General features: G+C 39.4%; 2 protein-coding genes across 4 annotated transcripts in view; one reads left to right on the forward strand and one right to left on the reverse strand.

Annotated features, from left to right (window-relative positions):
• The window catches only part of FILIP1L (filamin A interacting protein 1 like), a 182,625-nt gene that overhangs the window by 151,741 nt on the left and 15,232 nt on the right, over positions 1 to 15,652 (forward strand). The gene's annotated exons all lie outside the window — the stretch shown is intronic.
• The window catches only part of CMSS1 (cms1 ribosomal small subunit homolog), a 177,411-nt gene that overhangs the window by 141,980 nt on the left and 19,779 nt on the right, over positions 1 to 15,652 (reverse strand). The gene's annotated exons all lie outside the window — the stretch shown is intronic.

Here is a 15,652-nt window from a genome sequence, read left to right on the forward strand (position 1 = left end):
ATATGTTCAGTTTAAAGAGGAAAGGGAGACTAGTTACCTTTAAGATCCTTTTCATACCTTTGTTTAAAGAAATAGTGCTGCTTAAGAAACGGAAGCTTTTCTTCCCTGAAAAGCACATTTCTGCAAGGTGCTAATTGGTCCAGGTTACCAGGCATTAAGGTCACTCAACATTTCTCAGTACAGGGCTGAACCCTAACAGAGTGATCTGTACCATTTTTCCTATCAGCAATATTTATTCATGGCAAGATTAAACAGTGTAGCCAACTGAATTTAACATGTGAATGCAAATGATTTTTTTTAGGGGGGGGGAGTTTGAAGGTACACATAAACTTGCACTATTCTGTAATGTGTATTCTGTATTCACCAGCTATATCTTTAAAAATTGTATGTTGATTTGTGGAAATTTGAACTTCCTATGTATTAATTTAAGGCTACTATTTTAAAACAATGCCTCTGAAGGACAATTGGAACCATGCAATATTAATTTTTTTTTAAAGTACTAAATATTATGGAAAGAAACAGCTAGCTTAGCAGTATTTGTTTTTGTTTTTTAAGAGGTGCTTGCAATGTATATAGCATGTGCACATCACCACACGTATAACTACCTGACGCTTGAGAACTTTGGATTTTGTTTTAAATACTGTACCAACGTAGAAGCAGTAAGCACAATGTGGGGGAAAGCATCTGATTCTTAGAAACTTTCCCAAATGGCTAACATTCTAAAATCTGCCAAGGTGAACCTTTCGCTCACTACTAACTCACCTACATCTGGCAAATTAGCAATGTTTTCTAGGCTTTTAGAACAAAGCTGCTCAATTAAGGAAGAGAAAATCCTAGTTCTTTTGGTGCTTTCAGACCGGCTCAAAGCAGCTTGCTGAATTGATTTACAAAGCGAAAGACATCAACTCAAACAAACTTGGTTGGGTTTTTTTAAGGGAGCAACTTATATTTAGGAGAGGCTTCTTTCTACTTCTTTTTAGCTGCACCTGCAGAACAATCCCAGATGTTATAGTTCCCCAAGTCTTATATGGTTAACTGTTGCTTTATCAAATGCATCTGCCATTTCACTGCTTAGTAAACAGAAACATTTCACTTCATTGAGGAGAAAGGCATACCTTGAGCCAAAGGGTGCCAAAAAGTACATTACAAGGCACCACAAGATAAAGTTCAAAAGCTAAATCAGTTATCTGAAAATGAATAAGTAACATAAAAGTTTATTCGGTAGAGCTTTTAAGCAGCAATGCAAAGGTTCTTCCAATCAGCTTTTGAAACCACCAGGAGGGAAATCATTAATTACTATTTAACATGCATCTTAAAAACACTGACAGAGGAACAAACTGCATCTAAGCTGATGAACTAACTAATCAAAAGCATTTACACTTCTTGTATAATTATACGGATTAAAACTTACTTCAGACATAAAGTTAAATATGGCTCTCATTCACCTGACATAAAAGTTAGTTTTTAAGAATTTCACCCACTCTTCTAATTTCAAAACCACTAATCAATATCACATTATTTTCACCCCCTCTTGTTGTTTTTACATGATCCTTGGTAATCAAACTGTGTAAAGACATACTAAAGAAACCGGCAAAAACTAAAGCGTGATTGATTCCTGTGGGAAATTTAAGCACATGCTGAACTTCTTTGCAGATAAGACCTTAAACCTTTAACTTTGGTTTATCATGCCCATTCCACCATGTGAGTGGAAACCCAATTACATTTCTAATTGTAAGAAATGCACTGTATAGGGACATTCTAATATGTCTTACTGGCCATCTGAATTTGCTTTGCAAATGCCAGTGGATTACTGATGATTGATGGGAGTCATGTTTATAGATTCAACAGTATGTTTATGGAACAAAGGGAAACTCTGAGAGCCATGAATAGTACTGGTATTGCTTTAGTGACATCACTGTGGACAATGTAACTTGTGGCCCATTACAACATTCAGTGTTCTAATACGGTGGTACCTCTGATTACAAACTTAATTTGTTCTTATCCTGAAACTGTTCTTAAGCTGAGGTACTACTTTAGCTAATGGGGCCTCCTGCTGCCGCCGTGCCACCAGTGAATGATTTCTGTTCTCATCCTGAGGCAAAGTTCTTAACCTGAGGTACTACTTCTAGGTTAGCGGAGTCTGTAACCTGAAGTGTTTGTAACACGAGCTACCGCTGAATACTGTTCCAAATACCCTAAATTCCATAACATTAACTGGTTTCATCCTCAAAAGATATTTTTCCCAGAACATGTAATTTTCAAAATTAGTTAATATTAAACAATTAAAGTGTTCTGTGGTGACTGAACAGCCTTTTATGCAGATGTAATTTTATTGAAGTTGCTACTCCATCAATTGCAGCCATTCTAAGGTGTTTTGCAAGAATCAACATAAAGTATGCCTTCATGTATTTATTTATTTTTCTTAACAGCCAGTTCTTCACAAGTAGCTATCAGTTTAATGGAATCAGCTGGAATTCTAGTTTTTTAAATGTTAGAGATTGGCACCCTTCAAAAATTAACTGGAATGGCGATTATTTAGCTCCTTTGACCGTTAGAACCTTAAATGGAATGGAAGTGCTTATACACATAACTTTTCCTTCCGGAAAAAGGTCAAAGGAGGTCACAGCTGATTTTTTGGGAATATCAGAATAATAAAGAATAAGTTAAAAGAAAAGCCTTCCAAGTTGAGAAGGCAGCATAAAACCACATGGCTACCACAAAATGCCACACCACCTTCCTCTGTGCCCTTTTAAAGCAATAAGGGAGAATTTGGGGATGCTCTCACCCTATATTTCATGTCTCTGTGCCCATCTCTGCTACCCTGATGTAGGACAGCTAGTGTCTGCAGCAAGGAGCATGCTGTACCCATGCAGGCTCCTCACATGATTTAGAAACCAGAAGGATCAGGGTTCGTAATTATGCTGGGAGGCTACAGTAGAGAAGCCGTCCTGCTATAGACATTCAGACCTCCAACTCCTAGAGGATGACAGGACTGGTGATGGAGGGGGCGGAGGCAACATGCTTGTTTCCTCCTTCTCCCTCGCATCAATTGTGTGGAGAAATTGACCAGCCACATAGTACTACAGATCACTAAACATCCACTGTCCTGCTCCATCCACAAACCACTCAGCTGAAAGGAGCAGAGGGGCAGGAAACAGGTTAATGTAACAATAATATTGTGGGAGTAAACAAGCTTATTTATATTCTCACATCAGCTCTTAAAATTTCAGGTTTTAATCCTTCTCTAAGAGAGAGAAATCTATCTCAAGCAGTACTGATAAGAAAAAATATATAGAAAAAGGTATATAGTGTATTTACAACACGTCATTTAGCAAACCACATCCATATAGAAAAAGGTATATAGTGTATTTACAACACCTCGTTTAGCAAACCACATCCATTAATAATGTCAACTGCCACAAAGGGGCTGCCTTACAATGAAAATGGTAAAGATTATGTACTGTTTTGGGTGTGTTTTTTTCAAGTGTCTTTTTATCATCTGCTTCCCTTGATGTAGATTGTTCACTCAAAATCCAAAGAAAATGCTATTTACACTTTCTAAGTTTGTCTTTTGTATCCTATGTCATAACTAGGGAACTGCTGTAGTCCCCCTTGATGAAATGTAATTTAAAATCCGTTTCGGGACCAATTAATGTTTTTTTGTACACCTAATTCCTTATGGTAATAATGAACAGAATGCAGTCATCAAAATTAGGTTCTTCTTTCTTCAGCAGGATTAAAGGCTTAGTTGAATGACTAATGTAGTACTGACTTCATAAGGGTAATGGCTAGAATGCATAATCATTGCTAACAGAGGCAATGATTGCTCTACAGAACCCCATGTGGTAGAACCATTTTGCATTCTTTCATACAACTTTCTACATGCATTTCTCAGACTGCGACCTGAATAACCACTTTAAAAGGTACTAGAAAAAGCTCTGCTCTTGCGAGAAGCAAAGGATGCTTCATACCAGATGAAGAGGAGATAGCATGTCCGCCACATGTCCCATCACAAATACTATGACATTTGAAGGGGAGTCAAGCATTTGCTTGTGGCATGTTTGCCACTTGTGAGTACAGTGGTATCTCGGGTTACATACACTTCAGGTTACATACGCTTCAGGTTACACACTCCGCTAACCTAGAAATAGTACCTCGGGTTAAGAACTTTGCTTCAGGATGAGAACAGAAACCGTGCTCTGGCAGTGCGGCAGCAGCAGGAGGCCCCATTAGCTAAAGTGTTGCTTCAGGTTAAGAACAGTTTCAGGTTAAGAACGGATCTCCGGAATGAATTAAGTATTAATTCAGAATTAAGAGGTACCACTATAGTCAGAATCCCATTCCACACTGGTAGCATTTGAATCCAGGAACACTGTAGCTCAGATGAATTATATGTAAGCTTGACCCACAAGATCTCAACCACACAGCAGTGACAAACCACTTGATTTAAAACCTAACCTAAGCATTTCTTTGCACTGCAGTCATGGGGGAACCCATCACCCAATGTTAAATAAAAACACCAAACACATCCCATCTTTATATCCTGTCCTCTTCACCATTCTTCACGTCTCTAAATAAATATTTCTTAGCACAGCACAAGTTCAACCATGTGTTAGTTAAAGCATCCCCCTTCCACTCCCATTCCTCAACAGTACTGCTCAGAGATACAAGAGACAACTCCACACTCCCAACAGCGTCCAGCCAATGAGCTTCTCCTTGTTAAGGAAAAGCAAGTTTAATAACTACTAGAGACTGAAATGTTTCTAAAGCGCTGCAGTCAAACCTAGAAAACTAAGGCACCACAAACACACATACAAACAGTGCCTAAGAAATTACAATTACTGATTAATAAGCAGCTATTTAAGTAGCAAAACCAAATAGATTAATTGCAATGCTATCATTCCTGACCTCTTCCAGCTGTTGAAATATTCTTGCTAGTTATCTAGCTCTAAATTTTTTTAATTATGCAAGGGAACTGCAACTCTTTCTAATGTAAGATTAACCTTGGCCATCTTTTCTCACTGTGATTTCCATGGATTGCATATGTAGTACTGCATGTTATACTTCAGGCTTACCTAAGAAGATTTTTAAGATTTGTATCAAACTGTCTGTATTTAGTGCTACAAGCTTTCTTTCGGTAGGGATTCTGATTGTAAGACTGTCTCGGGTTTTCACTTTCAAATTTAAGCTGCATAACTAACTTGTGAGAGGTGTTACAGCTCCTGAAGGGAGCTGGGTTCTTGTTAGCATTTCACACAATATTATCAGCATACATCCAGAATCTTTTGCAGCCTTCTGGGACCTAATGAAATGTCTAGCTTTCACACAGCAGATGCCAAGAATTTGATATAGAAGAACCAACAGTCCATTTCTAGGAATAACCTATCACATTAACACTACCAAGCTTTATTGCACTCAGCAGGGCATGGCGGAGAGATAGACTGTACTCCTTCAGAGTCAACAGCAGACAGAACTTCCTCTTCTCACACTGATTTAGCGCATGAACACCTGAAATTAAGTCTGCTGGCAGATGTGCAAGCTGAGGTGCAAAAACAGTACATGCATCTTCCCACAGAAGAAAACACCTGGGCTTAGATTCATGTGTTCTAAATAAGCATGCAACTTGCTTGTGCTTCTTCTTTGGGATCTTTAAAAATATGCTACATGTAATACACGCGCGCGCACACACACACACACACATATATATATATATATATTTATACATTTTTAATGCCCTCCCCATCACACCCTTCACATGTCACCAGTATTCTTCCATACTTTTGTCACAACTTTGCCTCCCCTTGATGCAAGTTATGTTTTACAGATAAGCCCTCTTTCCGCTTGTTTAGAATGGTTGATCCCACTCTAGGGATTGTTTACCGAAGCTGCTCTGTCAGACCATTCTATTGCCATAATTCAGCCAAGCACTGGAATGCTGCTGCTCTCCTTCAGCTTCCTACCAGCCGACAGGAAATTTAGGCACAAATGTGGACCAATCGCAATCCAGCTCGCAGGGGGAGGGAAAATTCAGCTGAATGTTAATGTAATAAATAATATGGACCCGGTGCAATAGGAAACGAGAGGAGTAGAAAGAAGCAAAGAAAATTAAGCATGGGCAGTGTGTGAATAAGGGAAGTTATAGGAAAGGAAGCAGGGAGCGAGAAAGACATGTTCATGGTTGACAACAGAAAATAAGAGGGGGAATAGCTAAACATGGCATTTCAGAAGGAAAGGCATCATGAGATGGGGCAGAATGGCTAAAGGAGGGAGGAAAGAGGAAGTAGTATTAGTAGAAAGAATCATAGAGTTGGAATCATAGAGTTGGAAGGAACCCACGAGTGTCCTCTAGCCCAATTCTCTGCATTGCAGGAATCTTTTTGCCCAACGTGGGGCTCGAACCCATGACCCTGAGATGAAGAGTTTCATGCTCTACCAACAGAGCTATCAGGTGGTGGAGGAGCTCCTACTCTCCCAGTGCCAGCTCAGTGTCTAGACCTGCATCACATGCCCTTTAGGCTGAGAGCCAAGGTGGTCATACTTGACTTAACTTTTGCATTCAGTCTATAGGGAAAAAAATAGTTTCAGAGCACGCCCAGTTCCTGGAAATGTTCTGGGAAAATGACATTTATGACCAGTCAACAATAAGTTGTTAGTGGCAAAGAGCCATTTCCAAATGCATCCAAAATATTAGCTAATTTAAGAAAGATAAAGTATCAGAATGGTTGCGTAATTTTTCTTGCGTTTCCTTAAGATAGCAGCACAAACCAGCAAATTACAGTAATACTTGAAGGAAAGAATGTTGTAATGCACAGAGGAACAGATACTCTTCTCAAAACAATTTTTTGGAACAGCCATAAACTGAGTCATGGTCCAAAGCACACTTCCTGAGAAGCAATGCTCCCTGAAACCAGTGAAGCTCACTTCCAGGTCATGCAAGGGCACTTAGGATCAGGATGCCAGTGCCCATTCCAAAGAACAGGAAACTTGCTAAATCAAGGAACTCAATAGTCGTATGTCACACAACTTTTGGACAAGATGTGACTCCAGAGATTTGCAAGTGAAACCAGATGAGATTAATTAAATACACAAACATGCAAATTTGGAGACAAAGCTCAACATTAACAAAACATTGGTTTTGCCTAACCCCTCCATTTATGTGGCTTGCAACCATACTTAATACACCCTATAGCCAGAATCCTAGAAACGCCGCTATTACTAGTAACTGCCTTCATGTTGTACAACCAAAATTCAATTGCCTTAAGATGTTAACTCAAAAGCAAACTAATTGTGATCCTAATATACTTTAGAAATGCTGTATCTAATACAAAAAGCTGCTGTGCCACTGGCACTGGAAGACAGCATGCTTTTTGTGATAAGGTATACCAATACTTCTTACTTAACTGTTACCTTATACCTTGCAGAGCATGAGCTAGAATTTTCCCTCAGATATAAACTCATGAGAGGACCTTGGGCAATCCACTATCTCTTAAAGCTTCCCCCATCTGTGCAATGGGTAAATTAAAAATGGCTCATGTGAGACGGCTGTTGTGTTCCGAACACTTTGGGGAAATGGCATATGAATAGCAAGTATCTTTAGATTCCACACTATGCTAACATCATGGGTGCTAGCAAGGAAGTAGTGAGCTTCCCACTGTCCCAATATGCTTTAGCAAAAACCAGCTTATGGTGTCTGGAGCAAGATAGTACTTTCTTCTCTTGTGGGAAGACGATAGAACTTGGGATCCTAGCACTGAAATCCATGTTTTTTTTAACCTCTTTATTATTTTTGAAGCACCACAAATAGCCAACATGAACTTGGGGTTACCTTAGGGCCCCAAAGACCCCACAACATTCCTGAGAGCAGCTCTGTTTTCTCCACTCCTTGTTGCTGGTCTTCTGGGGGAGAGATACAATTCAGGGGTACAGCATCTGCCTTGTATGCAGAAACTCCCAGGTTCAATCCCCGATGTCTCCAGGCTGGGTTGGGAATGCCTCCTGTCTGAAACCCTGGAGAACCATTGGTAGTCACGTGCAGGCAAGACTGAGCTTGGTCTGACTCAGAATATGGCAGCTATTCTTACTGCCAGAACTAGAACTTTTGTTTCTGGCAGGAACTCGGCATTTGGGGTGAGCAGGCTTTTGTTCTTCACTAAGAGACCCAGGGGCTTTGGGTACCTAAGACCAGTCCACCAAACTACATAAAAATAAAGAAATGTTTGGTACTTTGGGTCAAGAACAAACAAGGGTGGGAGAGACCCAATACAGTCATTCCATTCATTATATGATTACATTGAAAAGCTAAAATGGCAAGTTTAATTTAGGAACAAGAGAGGAAAGCAAAGTCAGAAGATGAATTAAAATTCAGGGAGTTCTTTCCTCATAGCCCTGTGCTCTGACCACCATCCCACATCTCTAGTGTCTAATCTTTCCATTTCCTCCTGTTAGCCTTGCATCTGCACAACAGTAATTTCCTGGCTGATGTAAAACTCAATGAGTTCCAGTTTCTGCTGCTACAAATGAAATCACTTGCTCCTTTTTTGGCCTAGAATCAATCTAGTCATGAGATAGAAAAGGAAGGCGCTTAACTCTCTCCCTCTCTCTCTCGCACCACAAATGGGAGAACAAATAAGATGGCATTTCTGCTCAATAATTGAAGCTCCATCATTAAAAATAAATAGTCTCCTTATAAATGCTCACTGCAAGCAAGGGTAAACCAGATCAAGGCCATTTCATTAGGCTGGAGGGTAAGCGGTCAGAAGGCAGACAAATCTAGCCTCGGAATTCAGCCTAGGTATGTACTGAATGAGGCTTAAGGCTAAGGAATGCAAGCAGAAACCTCTATGATTGCTGTAACAAAGGCTGGTTGGCAACATGTAGAGCAATCCTATACAGGTTTACTCAGATGCAAATCTTATGGAGTTTAGTAAGATGTACTGAAATGTGCACAAAAATTTCAAGACCTCCGATTATCTTCCACACATTGGCTTTTCTAGTTATTGGAAGCAGAAGTGAGCCTCAAATTCAGGTTGGAAATTTACATGTAAGGCAAATTTATATCTGTTCACTGAAGGATCTTTGTGGACTAAGCCAGGACTACTGGAGTTTACAGAGAGGCTCTCAATAGCTGCTCTCTCTCTCTCTCTCTCTCTCTCTCACACACACACACACACTTAAAATGATGAATGGTGGGACAGCACATAAGTTCCGGGTTCAGCATATGTTAACATTACCATTCAATTGCAAGTCAAACTTTACATATTGATTCAGAAGGAAGTTCCACTGAGTTCAATGCGGCTTCTGCCCAGGTAAGTGGATGGCAGGATTACAACATTAGGCTGCTGTCCAAACGCCACTGAACTCAGTGGAGTTTCCTTCAAAGTCATTAAACACAGGGATGAACTGTTGAGTTATTTGGGCACCAAAGCAGCTGGTCAAAACAAACAAACTGTAAGAGTTTATTCGAAATTAAAAACCTCTTATAGGTTAATTTAGATTTACATCCAGAGTGTGCATGTGGACCTTTGAAACTTCAAACAAAATCTTAAAAGACTGCGGTGTCAATTGAAGAGGTATTGGTGCTTGTAACCTCAAAATCCACTTGTTGCCCACTTACGGTGCAGAAGATACTAGGTCCTAAGCCTAAGGCAATTGTTGTAGATACTCATAAAACCTAGAAAAGAATAACTGCAGGGGAAGTTCAGATATATGAACTCTAACATATTTTTTCGAGACTAAAATAAAACAATACATTATATTATAAAATATGATGTTGCTACAAGCTGTTCTCATTACCTAAATAAAAAGTGTAATAATAAACCATAATAAGAATAGGAACTTACATAGTTGTAAGAGACTCTAAAAGACAAGCAGTAAAAGAGATGCTTATCTGAATCAGTCTAGCTCATATTCATGTCTATAAAACTTAATTCAAATAACTGCTTTTGCTGGAATTTATTCAATTTTTGAGTTTAAAAAAGAAAGAAATCAAAATGCTTGGCTACATGATACATCTAACTTTCCTTTCATGGTTGCTGCATTCTTATGAAAAAGAACTGAAAGTCAAAGTAAGTTATTTCATCCATTTAAGAAGCTGGTTATTTATTAATAAATCACATTCATTTTTCATGTTTGCACAAATAAATACAGCTTGGGACACAGAACAACATGATAACCCTATATCAAATATCAAGAATGTGCACTATTGTGAAAAATTCCATATTCCAATCACCCAATCATTTAACTTAAAGTTTTAGAACAGCTTCCCTTTGTTCCTAAGGTGGCTGGAATGTAAATGAAGAAATTAAGACTCTCACATGACAGTTATATCATGTCATAATATTAATTTCTTTCTTTAAATACATTTCCAGCTACAGTATAAAAGGAAACATGTAGAGAAATAACAACCTTTCATTTCTCTGTCGATTGAGAACTACATTTGTCAACCTTTCCATCTCTTAAGCTTCTTCACTGGAGCAGAGGGGAAGGGGGGGCAAATAAAGAAATGGCTCATTTTGATTTGGCTGCAACTTCAAAATGAACTCAATAAGTGTGCAATTGCAGACAGATTAGATTATTTTAAAAAGTCAATTCCGCATGTCAACTTCCCTTTAGAGCTTTTTGGAAAATTCACAAAGTTCTACGGGAACATGAATATGTGTGACAATCTTCGTTTTATTTCTGCACTTGACGAACTTTGGCTACAACTGTCTAAATCAGGGGGGAGGAACCTCGGGCTCAGGGGCCAGATATGTCCCTCCAAGTCTCTCTATCCAGCCCTTGGGAACTTCTTCCCTGTCAGTATCCATTCGAGACAATTTGGTCCACAATCCACAGCCATGCCACATTTTACCTTGTCTACCAACAGGAAGCCTGTCTGAAGAGCCATTGATAAGACAGGCGTTAAAACCAGAAGATATCCAAATTGCAATAATACTCTCAAGGCCTTGCAAGTCTACATAACCGCTTTGGCAATAAACTTCACAGGATGGGTTTCATCTACCCCAGCCAATTCTCAGCTTTGTAACTTGAAGCAAGGGCCCATTCCAGAAGTTGTTAGACTCAACCCAAGTAAGCATGGACAATGGTTAGCGATGAGGGAAGCTGAATTACAACAACATCTGGAGGGCCACAGGCTGCCTACCCCTGATTTAATGGAAATTTCAGTAGGATCCCCTCAAGTAATCTTGAAACAGGGGAGCTCATAGGGAAACAAAGTACAAGGCTTCAGGGACAAGGATAATTCTGACATTTTGAAGTTCCGCAAACATAGTTGTTTTCCAGCTGCTTGGGCCCTCTCACCTTTTTATATTATGCCTTGTTAAATTTGGGATATCATAGATATATATGCAAGTTAAAAGGATAACTCAATTATGACCGGATAAGTCTTTTATGATGGAGAGATTTTATATTATTTGGTTATGTTTAAGTATTATATTTTGGAAGGGAAATACATCGCCCCTCCTTTTTTTAATGCTGGCTCCTGAATAATACTGCATCACCTATGCTTCCACTATAAATTGATTTTACATAAGCTCTTCCCCCCCTTTCAAAAACAGATGTATTTTAAGACACAAAAGGAGCTACTTTTTATTCCCACTAGATCTTTTTAATTCCATCATACTCTTTTTCTTAACTAAATAGGAAAATGTTTCCAACATGCTGAGGATATCCCCTCTTGTTCCCGAATGGATTTTTCTGGAAAAAGAAAGACGACAAAAGCCTTCCAGGAATACTCCCGGTTTTATACCAAATTAAAACCACAGCTGTGTCAAGCTGTTTTTTCAACACAAGCAGGATGTGCTGAGATTTCCACCTCAGTCCTAGAGTAAATTTGCTTGTCCGTGTCGGTTGCTTCCATGTAACGTATATGGAATTTATTTTAGACCCGGATGCTAAGTATTTGCACCAGCAATATGAGCAAGCTTATCTGTTTGCAATAAGAGCGTCATGTTGCCGTAGTGTCAGCTATGCAGAGTATGCTTCATAAAACAGCAATTGAATACTATTATTATAATTGCTACTACTACTATTACCACTACAATGTGTTACCCGTCCTTTACCCTAAGGTGCCAGGACAGATTAATTAAAATGCAACATTAACATTAAAGCACAATATTATACACTATTAAAACAGTTTAAAACAAATTACAGAAATAAGGTGGGACCTAAAAATATACTTCTCAGGTATCAAAAGCCAGGATGAACAGGTGCATCTTCACCAAAAGCTGTAGAATGAAGGTCCAGACACACCTCTGTGGGAAGGGCAATGGAGGAACCGGAGTGCACCCTCTGCCAATCTTAGCACCCTAGAGGGTCGGTAGGGAAGGAGACAATCTTTCACGTATTGGAGGCCTAAGTCATTTAGGACTTTACACACTAACATGAGACACAATAGCTCTTACAGCATTCTGTACATAGTACTCAATTCAGTATACAGCGCAACAAGAGAGTATGGTAAGGAAACAAACAAACATAATACACCCAGGCCTTTCTCAAATGATCTCAGGCTTCAGATCCTTCTCCGTCTTTCACTGGAGGAGACACCCACCATAGTGCTGCACTGGGAAACGCAGCAAACTACTACAGGTGGCCACTTCTCTCATTGTGATTTTGTTGCAAGATTTTGTTGGGCTTCAAATCCCATGAGGCCCAGCCAGCATGACCAATGATTCAGGATGGTGGAGTTGTGGTCCATCATCGTCTGCAGGGACCCATCCTTTCCTTACTAGCCATGAGGGAAATATGTGGGAACCATCTGCACTGCCAAATGCTGCAGGGATTTGCTGTGAGTACACAAAGCAAAGCTGCTCTCTTGCAACCCTCTAGATGAGTAGCAAATGCTTAGGTCTCTTCATGGTGGTAAACCTACGCTTGGGTTGCAGTATGACTCATGACTGCAGGAGAGAGACTCATATATTACAATGCTCCGGGGTGAGTGGAGTACAGTGGTACCTCGGGTCAAGAACTTAATTCGTTCCGGAGGTCCGTTCTTAACCTGAAACCGTTCTTAACTTGAGGTACCACTTTAGCTAATGGGGCCTCCCACTGCTGCTGCGCCACCGCTGCACGATTTCTGTTCTCATCCTGAAGCAAAGTTCTTAACCCGAGGTACTATTTCTGGGTTAGCAGAGTCTGTAACCTGAAGCGTCTGTAACCCGAGGTACCACTTTACCTACGATAAATTCAAGGGACTTAAACACAGCAGCTCTCAGCTAATTCCTACAAAGGCAAATACTCTGAGCATATATAACTCAGCATTTTCCTATTCATCGAGAGAGCGGGGAAACTTATCGTGCATGCACTGGAGAGAAAACTGGAAGTGGAAATCAAAGCTATAACAATTTCTTTTAAAATTCAACCTACCCCTCCCGCCGCAATGATAATCAATATTGTCAGCTCCAACATGCTGGTCATGTCTGGGGTACGTATACCACTCATTCTCTGCAGCACCTCATGCATGCAATTAGGGAGATGCAGAAGGGCAATCTATTTGTGGAAACCTTATTGGATCACATAACTTCCCTGCAAAGTCAGGGGAATAGACTTCAATGTGGCATAAGCACTTGGATCAGAGCATTTACTTCCTGGCACTCTCGCAACAGCTTTGAAAGGTAATACTTCAAAAAGAGCATAAATATACAAGATGGGCACAATTAAGTACTCATAACTTCAGTGCAAGAGCAGTCATACATCATCCATGCAAAATGAACCGTATTGCCTAATCAATGCTAGAACTGTTCAAATCCCACTCTCGAAAAAAATTAGGATTCTGCAGTCAACTGCAGAGATGTAAAGGAAGATTAGTAGTTAAATACTTTAGCTTATTAAGCTAGTGAGTAATTGTCACATGCCAGAGCTATGACTGAATACTGTTATGTCTTTGGGGTTTTGTCAAGCCAATGTTCATTTAAAAAGAAAACTTCCACGACAAAGTAGTATTTCATAAGATGAAAATTCAGCCCAGTGACTAAATCTGAGTATTATTGTAAGCCTAACCGCATGGATTCCCAAAAACAGAATGAAAATGATGGTTACTCTTCTGTTATGATTTGGTATCTATGGCAATAGCTTTCATCAGCTTCATGACAAACATTCACAGGCAGGAACTAGAGAGGCAATGGTGTTTCATTAAGGAAAATAAAAAGTGATGCTTCTTAGTAAGACATACCTATCCTCTCTAGTTCTTGCATTAGATTCAAATTCTTCTCTCTCTAAGGCAGGCATAGGCACACTCGCCCCGCCAGATGTTTTGGGACTACAACTCCCATCATCCCTAGCTAACAAGACCAGTGGTCAGGGATGATGGGAGTTGTAGTCCCAAAACATCTAGAGGGCCAAGTTTGCCTATGCCTGCTCTAAGGTAACACTCCCTTTAGTCTCTTTTTTGCAGTGCATTTTTGGCCCCCTTTATTGTTTACAGTAAAGGCTCATTGAAAGCCAATTTCACTATATTATCTTCAAGCTGTCTGTTGTATACAAAGCTGGAGTATAAAGAATTCTACTTATGGTGCCCCATAAATATAAATACCATTTATACTGTCAAAGCCATCTGCTTGTCCCTCAATACGTTTTATATTTAAATATATGTACATGTGCACACAAACACTCAGCTTTTCAGCTCCAGAACACCCGCAAGGCAGCACACAAAACATCAACGAAAACAAATAAATAAGAACTAAGAGTCCACAGCAAAATAAACAAAAGCACTGAAGGTTATGCCTTCAACTAAACAATGTCTCTAACTGCAGCCACTGCTGCTTTGTTTACTGAATTCTACATGAAGAGATTGTAGGTTACAACAGTTGTGTTTAATGAAAAACCCAGCCCCAGGCCATGACAACAGTGACCCCCATGTTACAGAGGAGTGAGTGGATTTTGCCGTGCTGGACATAATTTTTAACTGGAAAATTTCTATGCAAATAGGATGAATTGCATTGGAAAGCCGATGACTCCATTGGTAGAACATGAGACTCTTAGTCTCAGGGTTGTGGGTCCAGTTGGACTAGATAAGCCTTATGGTCCCTTCCAATGCTACAATTCTATTCTTCTATTATTCCGATGTTCTAAAGGGTATCTAATTTAGAATGTTTACTTTACTTAGGGTTAGTAAGCAGTTTAGTAAACAGAGCTAAGAACTTTGAAACTGCCAAGCTTGCCTAATAATGTATTTTTAATTGGTAACCATTCATTTTCACTAATGAACTTAAGAAATGGAATATTCTTCGCAAAAACAGAAAGCACTGAAAAATGCTCTACCCCACGTAAAATTGTCTATTACTAAGCTAATTATAGTTATTACCACCTTAAGGGGCGTTTTCTGGATCTGAACATATTGCCTTAGGCAATTAATGGGAATGGGGGATCAAACTTTTATTTACTGCTACAAAAAAAAAAAAAATCAAGATAAAGCTTCCAACACAAAAATACTAAAGCTCTCCAAAAAGTAGAGTTTCATGCAATTAACATTTGTGTATTTTTAATGTAGCTTTGTATAGCCATAATAGGACTTTTAAAATATGACACAGGCAGGTAACATGCTATTAAAAAGTATATTGGGTCATGAAATGTCTATATACAGGGCAAGATATTGGCCTTTTGCTGACATGAAAAGATGCATGGCAGTGAGTTTTAGATCTAGTGTGCCAGAACCACA

Source organism: Podarcis tiliguerta (genome assembly GCF_965153285.1).
Source record: "Podarcis tiliguerta genome assembly, chromosome: 4".
Taxonomy (NCBI): Eukaryota; Metazoa; Chordata; class Lepidosauria; order Squamata; family Lacertidae; genus Podarcis; species Podarcis tiliguerta.